This window comes from Manis javanica, chromosome 4 (assembly GCF_040802235.1).
Source record: "Manis javanica isolate MJ-LG chromosome 4, MJ_LKY, whole genome shotgun sequence".
In the NCBI taxonomy this organism is placed as follows: domain Eukaryota; kingdom Metazoa; phylum Chordata; class Mammalia; order Pholidota; family Manidae; genus Manis; species Manis javanica.
Window position 1 is genome coordinate 165,042,153 of NC_133159.1, and position 16,553 is coordinate 165,058,705.

Sequence of the window (16,553 nt, forward strand, 5' to 3'; positions counted from 1 at the left end):
GAAAGTCTCTTTGAAGAAATAATTGCTGAAAACTTCCCCAAACTGTGGGAGGAAATAATCGAACAGACCATGGAATTACACAGAACCACCAACAGAAAGGATCCAAGGAGGACAACACCAAGATACATAGTAATTAAAATGGCAAGGATCAAGGACAAGGAAAGAGTTTTAAAGGCAGCTAGAGAGAAAAAGGTCACCTATAAAGGAAAACCCATCAGGCTAACATCAGACTTTTCGACAGAAACCCTACAGGCCAGAAGAGAATGGCACGATATACTTAATGCAATGAAACAGAAGGGCCTTGAACCAAGGATACTGTATCCAGCATGACTATCATTTAAATATGATGGTGGGATTAAACAATTCCCAGACAAGCAAAAGCTGAGGGATTTTGCTTCCCACAAACCACCTCTACAGGGCATCCTACAGGGACTGCTCTAGATGGGAGCACTCCTAAAAAGAGCACAGAAAAAAACACACAACATATGAAGAAGGGAGGAGGAGGAATAAGAAGGGAGAGAAGAAAAGAATCTCCAGACAGTGTATATAACAGCTCAATAAGCGAGTTAAGTTAGGCAGTAAGATACTAAAGAAGCTAACCTTGAACCTTTGGTAACCACGAATCTAAAGCCAGCAACGGCAATAAGTACATATCTCTCAATAGCCACCCGAAATGTAAATGGACTTAATGCACCAATCAAAAGACACAGAGTAATAGAATGGATAAAAAAGCAAGACCCATCTATATGCTGCTTACAAGAAACTCACCTTAAACCCAAAGACAAGCATAGACTAAAAGTCAAGGGATGGAAAAACATATTTCAGGCAAACAACAGTGAGAAGAAAGCAGGGGTTGCAGTACTAATATCAGACAAAATAGACTTCAAAACAAAGAAAGTAACAAGAGATAAAGAAGGATACTACATAATGATAAAGGGTTCAGTCCAACACGAGGATATAACCATTCTAAATATATATGCACCCAATACAGGAACACCAGCATATGTGAAGCAAATACTAACAGAACTAAAGAGGGAAATAGACTGCAATGCATTCATTGTAGGAGACTTCAACACAGAACTCACCCCAAAGGATAGATTCACCGGGCAGAAAATAAGTAAGGACACACAGGCACTGAACAACACACAGGAACAGATGGACCTAATAGACATCTATAGAACTCTACATCCAAAAGCAACAGGATATACATTCTTCTCAAGTGCACATGGAACATTCTCCAGAATAGACCACATACTAGCTCACAAAAAGAGCCTCAGTAAATTCCAAAATATTGAAATTCTACCAACCAATTTTTCAGACCACAAAGGTATAAAAGTAGAAATAAATTCTACAGAGAAAACAAAAAGGCACACAAACACATGGAGGCTTAACAACATGCTACTAAATAATCAATGGATCAATGAACAAATCAAAATAGAGATCAAGGAATATATAGAAACAAATGACAACAACAACACTAAGCCCCAACTTCTGTGGGATGCAGCGAAAGCAGTCTTAAGAGGAAAGTATATAGAAATCCAGGCACACTTGAAGAAGGAAGAACAATCCCAAATAAATAGTCTAACATCACAATTATCAAAACTGGAAAAAGAAGAACAAATGAGGCCTAAAGTCAGCAGAAGGAGGGACATAATAAAGATCAGAGAAGAAATAAACAAAATTGAGAAGAATAAAACAATAGCAAAAATCAACGAAACCAAGAGCTGGTTCTTTGAGAAAATAAACAAAATAGATAAGCCTCTAGCCAAACTTATTAAGAGAAAAAGAGAATCAAAACAAATCAACAGAATCAGCAATGAGAATGGAAAAATCACGACAGACACCACAGAAATACAAAGAATTATTAAAGACTACTATGAAAACCTATATGCCAACAAGCTGGAAAACCTAGAAGAAATGGACAACTTCCTAGAAAAATACAACCTCCCAAGACTGACCAAGGAAGAAACACAAAAGTTAAACAAACCAATTACGAGCAAAGAAATTGAAATGGTAATCAAAAAACTACCCAAGAACAAAACCCCAGGGCCAGACGGATTTACCTCGGAATTTTATCAGACACACAGAGAAGACATAATACCCATTCTCCTTAAAGTGTTCCAAAAAATAGAAGAAGAGGGAATACTCCCAAACTCATTCTATGAAGCCAACATCACCCTAGTACCAAAACCAGGCAAAGACCCCACCAAAAAAGAAAATTACAGACCAATATCCCTGATGAATGTAAATGCAAAAATACTCAATAAAATATTAGCAAACAGAATTCAACAGTATATCAAAAGGATCATACACCATGACCAAGTGGGGTTCATCCCAGGGATGCAAGGATGGTACAACATTCGAAAATCCATCAACATCATCCACCACATCAACAAAAAGAAAGACAAAAACCACATGATCATCTCCATAGATGCTGAAAAAGCATTTGACAAAATTCAACATCCATTCATGATAAAAACTCTCAGCAAAGTGGAAATAGAGGGCAAGTACCTCAACATAATAAAGGCCATATATGATAAACCCACAGCCAGCATTATACTGAAAGCATTTCCTCTGAGATCGGGAACCAGACAGGGATGCCCACTCTCCCCACTGTTATTTAACATAGTACTGGAGGTCCTAGCCACGGCAATCAGACAAAACAAAGAAATACAAGGAATCCAGATTGGTAAAGAAGAAGTTAAACTATCACTATTTGCAGATGATATGATACTGTACATAAAAAACCCTAAAGACTCCACTCCAAAACTACTAGAACTGATATCGGAATACAGCAAAGTTGCAGGATACAAAATTAACACACAGAAATCTGTAGTTTTCCTATACACTAACAATGAATCAATAGAAAGAGAAATCAGGAAAACAATTCCATTCACCATTGCATCAAAAAGAATAAAATACCTAGGAATAAACCTAACCAAAGAAGTGAAAGACTTATACTCTGAAAACTACAAGTCACTCTTAAGAGAAATTAAAGGGGACACTAATAAATGGAAACTCATCCCATGCTCATGGCTAGGAAGAATTAATATCGTCAAAATGGCCATCCTGCCCAAAGCAATATACAGATTTGACGCAATCCCTATCAAATTACCAGCAACATTCTTCAATGAATTGGAACAAATAATTCAAAAATTCGTATGGAAACACCAAATACCCCGAATAGCTCAAAACAGACCTACCATTTGACCCAGGAATTCCACTTCTAGGAATTTACCCTAAGAACACAGCAATCAAGTTTGAGAAAGACAGATGCACCCCTATGTTTATCGCAGCACTATTTACAATAGCCAAGAATTGGAAGCAACCTAAATGTCCATCGGTAGATGAATGGATAAAGAAGATGTGGTACATATACACAATGGAATACTACTCAGCCTTAAGAAGTGGAAAAATCCAACCATTTGCAGCAACATGGATGGAGCTGGAGAGTATTATGCTCAGTGAAATAAGCCAAGCGGAGAAAGAGAAATACCAAATGATTTCACTCATCTGAGGAGTATAAGAACAAAGGAAAAACTGAAGGAACAAAACAGCAGCAGAATTACAGAACCCAAAAATGGACTAACAGGTACCAAAGGGAAAGGAACTGGGGAGGATGGGTGGGCAGGGAGGGATAAGGGGGGGGAAGAAGAAGAGGGGTATTAAGATTAGCATGCATGGGGGGGGAGAAAGGGAAGGTGGGCTGCACAACACAGGACAAGCAGGGATTCTACAACATTTTGCTAAGCTGATGGACAGTAACCATAACGTGGTTGTTAGGGGGGAACTGATATAGGGGAGAGCATAGTAAACATAGTACTCTTCATGTAAGTGTAGATTAAAGATTAAAAAATAAAAGAAAGAAAGAAAGAAAGAAAAGGGGGATTTCTCCTTGATAGGATAAAACTATTGGTAATCAAAGATCAACGCATGCTTTAAATATCCTTAATGTTGATCACTTAAAGGGTGGCAGATGATCAGCTATGGAGGTACTCTTTTCTGATAATATTCCTTTCTCTTAATGAAAAAAAAAAAAGGCAGTCCCTGTGTGTTGACCTCCAATGAGTTCTGCACAGTGGTATAGAGGACATGTCAAAGTGTGGGCAAAGGGTCTGCTTGTTTCTATGCAGAAGATCAAGGCCTAGCTTGGATACCCAGAAAATGAACTAAGATACGATATGAGGAGGAGCTTCTGGCATCAGCACTCTCTGGAGGACCTGTGCAGGGGGATGATCATCAAAAAGCCTCCACAGGGATCCGGGCGATGCTGCGGTTGTGGCTGCGTCCACCCCACCGTTTCCTGGACTTGCCATTGGAATGAGGAGGGAGATGTCTAGGCTGGCATGTGCATACAGTGAGACAACGAATTTGACCGGATCTGTACTGTTGGAACTCAACCAGGAGTTGGGAAGGGTGCAAGTTGTAGCACTCCAAAATCTTCTGACTATAGACTATCTACGGTTAAAAGAACATATGGGATGTGAACAGATCCCAGAAATGGGCTGCTTTAATTTGTCTGATTTCTCTCAGACTGTTCAAGTACAGTAGGACAACATCCATCATATCATAGACAAATTTTCACAAATGCCTAGGATGCCTAAATGGTTTTCTTGGCTTCACTGGAGATGGATGGTAATTATAGATTTGCTTTGTTTATGTCACCGTATTCCTATTATGTTAATATATGTGTGCAAATTAGTTAGTAGTTTAAAACCTATACATACTTAAGGTACTCTACAAGAAGATATGTCAAAGAAATAATCAATCCTCCCATGTTTTCTTCCATATGCTACCTCTATAGCTTTTCTTCTTCCTTCCTAATTGCAACCCTTAAATAGAATTCGTGCCTCATATCGGATTTACCAAGTATCATAATTCCTCCAGGTGGTAAAGATACCTCGAGACAAGTGCTGGGCATAGAAGCCACAGGGCATAAATCTGCAAAGAAGTAAAAAGCTAACCTTTGCAAACAATATGGCTTCTCTCTCACTTACCAACTTTACATTTCCCTGTATGGCCCCGGAAGATGACTGGTTAGCCAGAGACGGGTAAGATTCCTCAAGGGAGGAACAACCTAAGAGAGGCACAGTCGCAGGGGGGCCATCAGGTGAGAATTTGGGGATCAACAGAGGTGAGGCTCAGAACCTCACCCCCCCTGCTTTGAGAGAAATCTTCTGCATCCGTGGATGTCTTGCTGCCCTTGTCTAGCCTGTATTAATACTTAGTCCATAGGCACACACCTGATCATCTGATCATCTACATTTGCCCTCTTACAGCACTAAACTATGTTTTCTACCTTTATCTTGCATCTACCTACCACTTCAGCATTTTATTAAAAGTAAAAAAAATAATAATAATAAAGGGAGAAATGTGGGATCAACATATAAATCAAGTATAAAAATCAAACGAATATTCATATTTGACCTGATTGTTTATAGTTCATAATGCGTGATCAAAACCGAAAGTTTCTGTGATGAATGCCCTTGTACTGTTCACCATGTAAGAATTTATTCACTATGTAAGAATTCGTTCACCATGTAAGAACTTGTTCGTTATGCTTCAGAAGATTGGAGACTGACGAGAATTAGGCTTGAGATGGGTTAATGATTGTACATTGAGCATTGACCCCCCTATACTGAATTTTATTGTTGTTAACAACCATTTGATCAATAAATATGAGAGATGCCCTCTCAAAAAAAAAAATATAGTCTATCTCCCAGGTGTGTCAGTGTGTGTGTGTGTGTGTGTACATGCCCATGCATATTCTTGTTTACGCACAGAAATGTGATTATAAAGATATAACAGTAGTTACTCCTATGGGCTAAGACTGGGAAGCCAGGAACTATCTTTTCACTTTCAAATATCCTGTATAATACTTTTACACAGAGCATATTGTTTTTATTGTTGAAGGAAATTTTAAAATTACATTCAAGGGCAAACATCTCTGACAAAGGAATCAAAAAGAATAAATAGACAGGAAGACAAAAACTACTGGGGAAGGCTCCTTCAAAAAGGTAGGATCTGAAATGGGCCCAGTAGGACTGGTAGAGTTTGAATTGGAGAAGGGGGTGGAGGGAAAGGTGGTGAGGGGGACAAGAGCTGTGTTTTGAGCACACATTAGGGAGAAATGAGAATGGTGTCTGAAGGGGACCATAAGCAAGTTGACCTGGCTGAAGCTAACTCCAGTTTACAGTGAAAGAAATGATTGCGTGGACATAACAAAGCTACAGCATAAAATGTGGGATGTCATCCCAAAATATAAGCGTTTATAACTGGTTTGATGGGACACAGAAGTCATTAGAGGTTACTTTGCAAGGTGGTAGTGTGAGATCATCTTAACCTTATGAAGTAGTCTATGCAGAATGAGATCAAACGTGGAAAATTCCTGGTAATTTGTTAAGTGTTAGGTCAGTAATCTTAGGTTTTATTTAGTAAATTATCATATTAAAAGTTACATGTTAAGGAGATTATCTTGGTATTCTTGTACAGAATGTACTCCAGGGGACAGAAAGACTTAGATCAAGGAGATTCCTTAGCAATATAATACACTTGCAAGAGCTTGCCCCATCTTCACAATCTGAAAAGTGCAAATCACTATCCCACCTCTCAGGATAGTTGTAAGGAATAAATGTACAGGAAATGGGACGGTTGAAATTTATTAGCTTATTTCTTCTCAACTGCTATTATAGCCCAGATGTATGTTGATACAGCTGATGTGCTGGACATGGGAATGGGAAAGGTAAATCCAAGAGATTTTTCTAAAAAAATATAAGGATCTATTTATTGGATGTAGGGGATGACAGAGGAAAAGATGAAGATTTCTAGGTTTTCAGCAGAAGAGACTGACAGGCTGGTCGCTGACAGAAACCTTCCTGGGTCTGAGATCCACATTTTTGGAGTCATGACACTCTTACCATGTGAGTATCACCTCTTCTATCTCTGTTACTCCTGACCTGTGACTCCCACAACTTGGGATCAGCAACCTCCTTGTATTAGTACAAACATGGCTTGAGATATTTTAAAATAAAAGTACACTTATATTGATCTTAAAAAAAGTTTCAAGGACGCATTAAAAATCTTAAAACAGCTAAGACATACAAAGTTCCTGACTATTCAGTTATTGCAGTAGGCTAAAAAAATCCATATATTGACTTTAAGGAAGAAAAAAATCTACATAAAACCTGATGGAATTAAATGTCCTTAGGGTTTCAAATTAACTCCTAAATCACAAAATTATGAAAATCAAAAAGATCACTACAAATTAGTAACATAAGTGATTCGAATTAACTGTGCTTTTAAAACTCTTTTCTTCCAGGACGGTTCTGACTTCTGGCTTACATGCTACAACACTGGGCTGTAGAACAGAATTTATCATAGCTTTACAGTATTCCCAAAATCTGGGCTGGTGCTCTTTGTTGTCCACTTGAAGGTCAAAAGTTTGAGGACTATTACATGATAGAAAACAAAAATTCAAAAAGCTCAAAGTGATTTATCGTGCTTTAAACTCTTCAGTGTTCTGTAAGGTCCCATCTTTGTAGAAGATGACAGAGTTGGCAACTGTGTAGCTAAGCCTCCAGAACTAGCTACAACTCTGGAATGGGGTCGTTTTGCAATGCAGTTGGTCACCACCATGCGAACATCTTGGGATATAAAAGAGCTTGTTTACCTGCTAGTTCCTGTCAGAAAATAACTCATTCACACAACAGTACAACAGTACTTTTGCTTAAACTACCAATCTACATTTCTTGGTATTTATGATTGTATTTTAAAAGAAAGTTAAGAACATTTCTGCATATTTGAAAAGGTAGAAAGGAGGGGAAAGGGGGGAGGAGGAGGAGGAGGAAGACATACATCTTTGTTTCATGGTAATATGGGAAGGGGAGGCAGGGGAAGATGTAAATGAAACAATTGGCTGTGAGCTGCTGTTTGTGAAGGTGGGCATGAGACCACAGAAATCCATCTTCCACTGCACCTATGCAGGGTTCACAGTGAGCCACTTTGGCATGTGGATTATTTCAAGCTGAAGACAACCAAGGCCCAAAAGACTCAGAAAGAGCTTTTTACTCCCCCTTACTTAGCTCTAAGAATTCAGAAAGAGGGCCTGGTCCAGGAAGAACTGCTATCATCAGAGATAACTACAAAGAGCAAGTGAGATGGATGCGGTAAGCTGTGGGGAGCTGGCAGGGCCTATTCCTCTTGGGACGGTGTCCCCTTGTCTCTCTACCTGGCACGACAAACGTGTTTATCAAACAATTGCTCTTCCCATCTACCTGTGAACTGTATTCCTTGCCTCTGAAGCCCTAGACTCCTAGCGCCTTGTCCTTAGCTCAGGACAGCATATAAGCCTCGATTGCCTGCCTGTATTTGGGTCTCTCATGTCTTGTGGGGCTCCTGTACATACAAAATTAGATTTTGTTTTTCTCCTGTTAATCTGTCCTACGTCAATTTAACTAATAGATCAACCAAAAGAACCTAGAAGAAAGGAAAAAATTTCCCCTCCCTGTATCTACTTTGTTATGTTGAAGTGTTACAAATAAAGTTTTAAAAAGGCACGGGCCTTTTTTTTCTCAAGATTGTCTCCTAACTCTTTACCTAAAAAGATACATCACAGTACTGTTAATAGAATTATAATAAATACGTGATCTTTAGAACACTGAGTTAAGATTTCAAGAGCTCCTGAGGCTCACTAGCCTAACAATAACAAAATTTATGCCAGAAAATTATCCTTATTTTGTACATAATGCTTACATAAAGCACTTTCTTATCCACTATCACAACTGATTTTCATAATAATACTATGAGATCTGGTGGGTAACATTCTAATTTATGAAAAATAAATATGAGACTCAAAGAAATAAGTGGTTTTCATTTCTTTCATCCATTCATTCCATAAACATTTACTAAACACCTAGCATGTATTAGTCAGATTTGCCCTGGGTATTAGGAATTAAGAGAGAAAGCAAATGTGATTCCTTCTTTTAAGAGATGTGTAGTCCAGTAGAGGGGACAGATGTATAAACTGATAACTGTGTGATGATGTGGTTCATGCTACAATGAAGTATTTTTCAAAGATGCTTTCCGCCATACCTGCAGTAAGAAATATACATTACAACCCTGTGCGTATAAATGTAAGTTTTATGAAACAATTCTTCCTGTGTATGACACATATGGTATTTTCTAATCTACACTATTTGCTATCTTTTCTCTTTTAATAAAATGCTGGTCACAACATTTTACAATGGAGTGGGCTGTTACCTACAGTGTGCAAAAGTACTATGATGAGTATGATAAGAGTTCTGTGGCAACACAAATGGAAACAAAAACTCTGCTCCAGGAATGAGAAAAGGCTTTAAAGAGGCTGGTCTCTGAACACTTATTAATATTAAAGTGGCATAGCTAGAACAAAGGTCTTGGGATGCTTTCATCACTTTGCTCTTGCAGTAACTGTGCTGTTTTACACGAGCTAAACACAAAGCAGCAAGTCTGTGAACTTGCTGATAAGCTATGGAAACAAATTGTTTTCTTGAAGGGATGACAGCAATCATTCATTCACATTTACTACATCCTCATTATTGGCCCAGCACTTCCTGTACATTGGCTCACCCTGCTACTACCTGTAAAACAACCATATAACCATCCTGCAGCTACAAGGTTTATTCTATGACTAATAGTCTTAAATATTCTCTCAAAAACTCTCTAGAACTAAAAGAGACCAGGATAATATGTGTTAAATGTAAGATCAGACACTGTAACTTTTAACAATCACCAATCTCTGTTGTGGTTTTTGTTCAATGCCTTAATCCTCAGAGTCTCAAAAATCTGCTGTCCAACCAGGGCAGGCGTGCCTGCGATGTACAGCAGAGCTCAGTGAAGGGAAGAGCGGGCAGAAGCTCAAGGCTCCATGAGTACTTGTATCTCATGCTGCTGCCCTCTGCTGTCTAAGACAGAAAGGGGCAAGATCAAGGGAGACCCACAGACTTGATTTTACTTTGCCATTTCTTCCAATAGGAAAGTTTCCATTTTCAGATACTTGTTTTGAGAATATATTTTGCCCAACTGCACCAAACATTCTTTTTTCGTGAACTTGACCTAGCCTGCTAAGTTCTTTGTGCTTTTTATCTGTTAAGCAAGAAAAAAGAAAGGTGCTTTTCCACAACAGCATGTGATGAGCTTACAATAGCACTATTATTCTTTGGGTATTCAAAAAATATTCATCAAGAATAATGAGAGTGACACCGAATAGGAAACAGACAAAAAGAAAAAAGTTAAGTGGACTTCCTGTGATTTGGAGGAACTACAGCTGTTTCTCATCCCTAACTTCCCCAAGGGAAGCATGCTTTGAATATCAATGATAAAATATTTTGTTGGCTGAAGGTTGAAAACAGTATTTTTAATTAAAATTAAACCAATTTGAACCAACCCCAAAACACCAACCAGCATTTGTGCCCGATTCATAAAATCGTAGGGCCTTCAATTGTAAATCGAAAGTATTCTGGGGTAAGCTTTATAGGTATTAACCCAGTAATGGAGGATTGGGCAGAACAAAATGAGACTTACACTTTTGAGAAAGTTACTGAAAAGCAAGGGTCATTTATAAGGGTATTCTGATCTTTACATGAATTCCTTTGTTTGGGAGACATGTTTAGGTTTGATACCTTTGAATATTCTAAAGAAGTCTCTGAACTACAATCTACAAGGTCTTCAAAAAGATTTTCATGTGTTACATTATATAGAAGATCTATTTTAAAAGAAGTTACTTTTTAATTCAGACCACAATGATAACATTTTCAAAAATCTGTAAATATTTAGTTGAGAATCAAATGATAAAATGCTAAAACAACCAATGAACAATCTACAAGGTCTTTAAAAAGATCTTGTTTTAGACTACATAGATCTATTTTAAAAGAAGTCACTTTTTAATTCAGACCACAATGATAACATTCTCAAAAATCTGTAAATATTTAGTTGAGAACCAAATGATAAAATGCTAAAACAACCAAGTGAAATATGTAGCTAACAATAATAAGACTCTTAACTTTTTTTTTGTTAAGGTTATCATTGATATACACTCTTATGAAGGTTTCACAAGAAAAACAATGTGGTTATTACATTCACCCTTATTACTGAGTACCCCACCACCACACCCCATTAGAGTCACTGTCCATCAGTGTAGTAAGATGCCACAGAGTTCCTACTTGTCTTCTCTGAGTTACACTGTCTTCCCAGTCATGACACCCCATAATCCCCTTCTCCCTCTCTCCCCACCTGCCCTTCCCCACCCCTTCCCTTTGGTAACCACTAGTTCCTTCTTGGAGTCTGTGAGCCTGCTGCTATTTTGTTCCTTCAGTTTTGCTTCATTGCTATACTCCACAAATGAGGGAAATCATCTGGTATTTGTCTTTCCCTGCCTGACTTACTTCACTGGGCATAATACCCTCTAGCTCCATCCACGTTGTTGCAAATGGTAGGATTTGTTTCTTTCTTATGGCTGAATAGTATTCCATTGTGTACATGTACCACCTCTTCTTTATCCATTCATCTACTGATGGACACTTAGGTTGCTTTCATATCTTGGTTATTGTAAATAGTGCTGCGATAAACATAGGGGTGCATATGTCTTTGACTCTTTATTTTTTAATCCATCATTATTCTTATACAGACAGAAAGACTAGGAAAAAATATATATAGTGAACTCCCTTTTGAGGATAAAGCTGAATTTCACCTAGAACATACGCTTGACACCATTTAAATTCCTAAAATCTTTAATACTTACTTCCAACTTTGTATGAAGCACTGTCAAAAGACTGTACTATTTTAGGCATCTTGAACACAGTAGGTCCAAAACCAAGACTCTCATTTGCTTCTGCCCTTTCCTCCTGCCAACCTCCCAAACACCCATTCTTCTTAATTAATTGCAGTGATCTCTAAAATGGCTATGCACAAGAAAACCCACTGTAAGGGGGGGTTAAAATATTAAAACTTTATACTGGAAAACATGCTCAAACATATTTAACTTTGAAGCTATTTAACTGGTAAGGGTCTGTGACTTTTTTGAAAAGTTGAGTCACTAATCTAGTCTCCTCTTTAGACCACTTAGAATCTAACTGCTTAGATTCTCTCTCCGGGTCTCTTCCACTTCTGTTTTCATTTCCATTTCCCCTGCCACTGCAGTGGTCCACGACGCTCCATGTCTCGCCTGGATTTCTGTGGTAGTTTTCTGTCTTGTCTCATTACTTGCAGTATGTTTTTCCAACTCATCCTTTGCTCCGCCACTAGAAATACCTTCACTAGCCAGTCATATCACTCATACCTACTAGCATCTTAACACAGTTTTCAGGGCTTTCTATACTCTTATTCCAACCTAGGAAGTAGTCAGGAAAAAGCATAAACTTCAGGCCTTGGATCGATTTTTGCTTCTGCCCCTTATAAGCTTTGTAACTTTGGGGGGAATCACTTAGGTTTTCTCAGCTTTTATTTCCATCTTTGAGGGGTGGTATTAACAGCTCACAAAGCTGTCATGTAAATCAAATGAGATTATACATGAGAAGGAACTTAGCACAAAGCCAGGCACACACTAACTGATCATCAATTGACCCTTTCTCGCTCTAGGTTCATCCACTACTACTGCCTTCTGCCTCGCTTCCACTACTCCTGCTCCCATAATCCTGGCACATTACACACCCCTCTCTGGGACATTTGCTTTTCTCAAATAAGACAGGGACTCTCAGGCCCCTGTGGTTCTGATGATATTATACTGTCTGCCTCATATGCCCTTTATTGCCTTCTCCGAGTGAAATTCTACCCATGCATCAAAGCCTAGCTCAAATGTCAACAACTCCCAGGAAGTCTTCCCTTTCTTCCATGGATCAGAATTAACCACTTTTCCTTTGTGTTCTCCCTTTACACTGCTTGCAGCTTTACTTTAGTGTTTATTTCTTTGTGCCATAATATTATTATTTAAATATAAAATTACATTTATATACATGTTGCCTGCATCAATTACAAGCTTCTCAAAGGCAGAAATCATACTTTTCTTTTTATTCTAACCAATTAACACCTTTTACTGGAAGGGATTTAAAAAATGTTGGCTAATTGAATAAATATATATATATATATATGAAAAACATATTCAAAAGGAGTTAACTTTTTTTTTTTTTTTTAGAGGGCATCTCTCATATTTATTGATCAAATGGTTGTTAACAACAATAAAATTCAGTATAGGGGGGTCAACGCTCAATGTACAATCATTAATCCATCTCAAGCCTAATTCTCGTCAGTCTCCAATCTTCTGAAGCATAACGAACAAGTTCTTACATGGTGAACGAATTCTTACATAGTGAATAAATTCTTACATGGTGAACAGTACAAGGGCATTCATCACAGAAACTTTCGGTTTTGATCACGCATTATGACCTATAAACAATCAGGTCAAATATGAATATTCGTTTGATTTTTGTACTGGATTTATATGTTGATCCCACATTTCTCCTATTATTATTATTATTTTTATTTTTAATAAAATGCTGAAGTGGTAGGTAGATGCAAGATAAAGGTAGAAAACATAGTTTAGTGCTGTAAGAGGGCAAATGTAGATGATCAGATGATCAGATGATCAGGTGTGTGCCTATGGACTAAGTATTAATACAGGCTAGACAAGGGCAGCAAGACATCCACGGATGCAGAAGATTTCTCTCAAAGCAGGGGGGGTGAGGTTCTGAGCCTCACCTCTGTTGATCCCCAAATTCTCACCTGATGGCCCCCCTGCGACTGTGCCTCTCTTAGGTTGTTCCTCCCTTGAGGAATCTTACCCGTCTCTGGCTAACCAGTCATCTTCCGGGGCCATACAGGGAAATGTAAAGTTGGTAAGTGAGAGAGAAGCCATATTGTTTGCAAAGGTTAGCTTTTTACTTCTTTGCAGATTTATGCCCTGTGGCTTCTATGCCCAGCACTTGTCTCAAGGTATCTTTACCACCTGGAGGAATTATGATACTCGGTAAATTCGATATGAGGCACGAATTCTATTTAAGGGTTGCAATTAGGAAGGAAGAAGAAAAGCTATAGATGTAGCATATGAAGGAAACATGGGAGGATTGATTATTTCTTTGACATATCTTCTTGTATAGTACCTTAAGTATGTATAGGTTTTAAACTACTAACTAATTTGCACACATATATTAACATAATAGGAATACGGTGACATAAACAAAGCAAATCTATAATTACCATCCATCTCCAGTGAAGCCAAGAAAACCATTTAGGCATCCTAGGCATTTGTGAAAATTTATCTATGATATGATGGATATTGTCCAACTGTACTTGAACCATCAGACAAATTAAAGCAGCCCATTTCTGGGATCTGTTCACATCCCATATGTTCTTTTAACCGTAGATAGTCTATAGTCATGAGATTTTGGAGTGCTACAACTTGCACCCCTCCCAACTCCTGGTTGAGTTCCAACAGTACAGATTCAGTCAAATTCATTGTCTCACTGTATGCACATGCCAGCCTAGACACCTCCCTCCTCATTCCTATGGCAAGTCCAGGAGACGGTGGGCTGGATGCAGCCACAACCGTAGCATCGTCTGGATCCCTGTGGAGGCTTTTTTATGATCATCCCCCGGCACAAGTCCTCCAGAGAGTGCTGATGCCAGAAGCTCCTCCTCATATCGTATCTTAGTTCATTTTCTGGGTATCCAAGCTAGGCCTTGATCTTCTGTATAGAAACAAGCAGACCCTTTGCCCACACTTTGACATGCCCTCTATACCACTGTGCAGAACTCACTGGAGGTCAACACACAGGGACTGCCTTTTTTTTTTTTTTTAATTAAGAGAAAGGAATATTATCAGAAAAGAGTACCTCCATAGCTGATCATCTGACACCCTTTAAGTGATCAACATTAAGGATATTTAAAGCATGCGTTGATCTTTGATTTACCAATAGTTTTATCCTGTCGAGGAGTAATCCCCCTTTTCTTTCTTTCTTTCTTTTTTTTTTTTTTAATTTTTAATCAACACTTACATGAAGAATACTATGTTTACTATGCTCTCCCCTATATCAGGTCCCCCCTAAAAACCACATTACGGTTACTGTCCATCAGCTTAGCAAAATGTTGTAGAGTCACTACTTGTCCTCTCTGTGTTGTGCAGCCCACCCTCCCCTTTCTCCCTCCCCCCCATGCATGCTAATCTTAATACCCCCCTTCTTCTTCCCCCCTATCCCTCCCTGCCCACCCATCCTCCCCAGTTCCTTTCCCTTTGGTACCTGTTAGTCCATTTTTGGGTTCTGTAATTCTGCTGCTGTTTTGTTCCTTCAGTTTTTCCTTTGTTCCTATACTCCTCAGATGAGTGAAATCATTTGGTATTTCTCTTTCTCCGCTTGGCTTATTTCACTGAGCATAATACTCTCCAGCTCCATCCATGTTGCTGCAAATGGTTGGATTTTTCCACTTCTTATGGCTGAGTAGTATTCCATTGTGTATATGTACCACATCTTCTTTATCCATTCATCTACCGATGGACATTTAGGTTGCTTCCAATTCTTGGCTATTGTAAATAGTGCTACGATAAACATAGGGGTGCATCTGTCTTTCTCAAACTTGATTGCTGCATTCTTAGGGTAAATTCCTAGGAGTGGAATTCCTGGGTCAAATGGTAGGTCTGTTTTGAGCATTTTGATGAACCTCCATACTGCTTTCCACAATGGTTGAACTAATTTACATTCCCACCAGCAGTGTAGGAGGGTTCCCCCAAAAGGAGTTAACTTTTATCAGAACAAAATACCAAGCACTTGTTCTGACTTTTCAAGTAGGTTTTAGAAAACTTCTCCCTGAAAAACACACCATTTTTTAATCTTTATAATACATTTATTAAAAATAATGAAGGCATGACCTAAAATGGTACATCTTCTGAAACTTCACACTCAGTGTATATAGCAAGGTATTACTTTCAAACTACCAAACTGATTTTAAAAATTGGTATCAACTGTTATCCACTGATGGGCTACCAGTGAGTGAATACTAATAGTGGGGTGATGATTCAAAGAGGAATAATCATGGTACACACATTAAAATGAATATTAGGCATTATTTTAAAATTATGTTTTCAAATACTTCATCAGCTCACACTATATGAGTGAAATAATCAGGACATAAAGCTGATTCCAATTTTGCAAGTATATAATTTAGAGAAAAAAAGACTAAGGAAATATAGAAGATGTTAAAATGTGGTTATTTTGGAGTGGGGAGATTATAGGTGATTTTAATTTTTTGTCCCTTGTATTATCTGAATGTGCTACATACACAATTATATAGTTAGCAAAGTAATTTCTGAAAGATTAAATATAAAGAAATTCTCATTAAACTTTAGTCAGATTTGCGAATAAGTAAAATTAAGTTTTATTAGCCCAGTAAAAGACTCTGATATTTAATATTAATTGCAACATATTCATGCAGACATCATTAAAAACCAAGTGTTAATGCTGTAGTTTAGCAAGTATTGATAAAAGTTGCCCTTAATTTAAACAGAAAGCAGAGTAAGTACCCATTTGACT

General features: G+C 38.1%; 1 protein-coding gene across 5 annotated transcripts in view; it reads right to left on the reverse strand.

Moving 5' to 3' along the window:
- LOC140849262 (serine/threonine-protein kinase TAO1-like) overlaps positions 1 to 16,553 on the reverse strand; it is a 242,042-nt gene that overhangs the window by 185,604 nt on the left and 39,885 nt on the right. The gene's annotated exons all lie outside the window — the stretch shown is intronic.